Raw genomic sequence first — 2,500 nt, 5'->3', positions numbered from 1 at the left:
CTCTCGAGGTCGCTACAAGCCTCACGGGAAGCAACGAAGGAGATTCGTGTGCGGGGGTGCTTCGGATGGCCAGGAGGCAGTTCACGCAAGTGGCCTGAAGGGGGCCAAAGCCCTGGGATAATCCTCGCAAATCATCCCCAAAGCTCCATTCTGGGAAGCGTTGACCGCATTTCGTGCGGTACTGCACCACCACCACCACTCCTTGGTTCTCGGTTTCTGATGTCTCTCGTCTGTTAGACATCGTGTCTCTGGTGACCAGCAGCCCTACTGGTGGCCGATGCTCAATACTAGTGTTGTCGTCGAAGCCGCCTCCGTATAAGGCGCTCCCCGCATTGACCGCGAATGGACCACGAATGGACGGTCGCTTAGCGTGCCTTCTTCTATTGCCTCGGCTGCTGGTGGCACTTGTCCCAGTTTCTCCAGTGAGGGCCAGGGTCCAGGGTGCTCCCGAGGAGGCTGAGAAAGGGCGAGACAGACTGGAAAAAAGTATTACACACCACCGTGCATGCTGGCTGCGCTGAAGATGACCCCAGGGTCCAGCGAAGCGATCACAGATCCATCCTCAAGCATCCATTCATGGCCTACTGTGGGATTAGGTGAACGCCGTGGACGTCCCTTGGCGCGGGGAACTCGGATGGAATTGGGCGCATCTTCAAACGATGACAACGTACCACGCACAACTCGGTGTCTTGTGTTTCATCAACGCCATAAACACACATACAGGCACATACAGAGATGCACTGCCGGTGCATATGTGACTCAGGCCATCGGGATGCGTTTTCTCCGTTCTCGGTCCGGCTCGGCACGTATATGCTCCACGACTTCTGGGTGGGTTCATCCATCCATCTCTCACTCTTACGGAAAGTTTGCGATCTTGAGCCCCTTTGCCTTCTCTGTTTGTTCTCTCTCATTCTCTCTGTGTTTTCTCTTGGGCTTGGAGCTAGCGAGCCTCCAACACAAACCAACAAACCACGGCAGCCAGCGACGATCGCAGCGACGACGGAAAAGTTAGACGATTCTGAAGCCAAAACTCTACCTTCGTCGTTTCTACGTCTCACTGCGCACACGCCCGGGGTCAGCAGTTGCGTGCGTTGCCGTGGAGGATGATCAACGATGATCGCGCCATCTCAACGCCACAGTCTCACATATCGCCGGATGGGTGGTGGCGCACCTGCAAAAAAAAAGAGGCAACGAAAAAGGTCGGCAAAGATAGACCATCGATGAAGATGGTGGTACATGGGGTATGTGTTTTCGTTCCTTGTCCATCCTTTGGGGTTCCCGCTGACTGCGAGCCTGGATCGATCAGGCTTTTCGTTATAGGGAGTGACGACCGGAGGGATTTGTGAAGCCCCAAACGATGGGTTGAATCACATCTGTGTCTCTTCGGTTGAGTATTTATGATCTTGAACTTTATGATCTTTGGTTGATGTTGGAGAAATGCATTTCGAGGGATTTATTGGAATTGAATGAAGCAGTGGTTTTACCAAATCTTTTAAACATAAAACAGAAAAGAATGAGAACTGTTTTTTATTAAATTTTCGAGGAGTCATCTAGCACTAGCTTGATATCAAAGCTTTGATAACATTTGAGGAGCAGCAACCGCTAGGTGGTGTTAGGGAATTCAAAATTAATTTCAAATCTCAAAAAGATCTTCTTGGTCTTTGCTAACAGATGCTCTTGTGATCATCAATTAGACCAATAAGTCAGAGATAAAACGAAAGGAGAAAATTTAGTATTTCTTTAGAAGCAATATGTTGAACGAATTTAACAGAAAACATGAATTAATTGGGAAACATTAGAGTGTTTATAAGATGCAGCTTAAAATGACTGACAAATTAACAAGAGCTTATCAGGCGGTCCAATTAAGCACATTTCCATGATCGAGTAGAGTGATCAACTTCATCCGCCACCATGTTTTTATCCATCGCAATCCACGCGCACTTCCCACCGTGCAATAAAGATCGCTGGTTGGTCCCACGTCCCGCGCTTCGTCAAAGTCGTTCTATCATCCGCACAAATCATCCGAACTTTCGCTTCATTCCCGAATGCTCCCGAGCGCGAGTTGCGAGCTGTGAGCTGCTTGCCATCCACACATCATCCATCTGTCGAGTGCGAGTGAGTGAGGGAGCAAGCGATCTCCAGCATAACTCCAATCGTGTGAAACGGAGCGAGATCGAGGCAAAGCAAAATCTTCAGCATCTTCAGCAGCAGCAGCAGCATCGTTGAGGGGAGCATCTTCGTGCAGTACCCGAGCCTTAGCGTTGCGCGCATGTTGATTTGCACCGAGTGCCAGCGAGCCAGCGAGCCAGCGAGCGATCGAGCAGCCTTCTTGGCGAGACCTCCCGATCGTACCGCTTCACTCTGACCGGTACCTCCGTGGCGAACAGACACGCCGCCAGCTCTCCAGCGATCTTTCGATCTCTCTCTCTCTCGTACGTTTTGTTTCCCGAAAATTCCGTGTTTTTAAAACGCAAAAAGCCGCCTTCTGCACCGCCATCCG

General features: G+C 50.5%; 1 protein-coding gene across 1 annotated transcript in view; it reads left to right on the top strand.

Moving 5' to 3' along the window:
- The first annotated feature begins 2,120 nt into the window (after positions 1–2,120).
- LOC126581483 (uncharacterized) overlaps positions 2,121–2,500 on the top strand; it is an 11,964-nt gene continuing 11,584 nt past the window's right edge. Inside the window, exon 1 of the mRNA XM_050245170.1 lies at positions 2,121–2,500. This exon is cut by the window's right edge and continues 464 nt beyond it. The gene's annotated coding sequence lies outside the window, so the exon portion shown is untranslated.

Source organism: Anopheles aquasalis, chromosome 2 (genome assembly GCF_943734665.1).
Source record: "Anopheles aquasalis chromosome 2, idAnoAquaMG_Q_19, whole genome shotgun sequence".
NCBI lineage: Eukaryota > Metazoa > Arthropoda > Insecta > Diptera > Culicidae > Anopheles > Anopheles aquasalis.
Note: the sequence above shows the minus strand (reverse complement) of the source record. Positions and strands in the feature narration are given on the sequence as shown.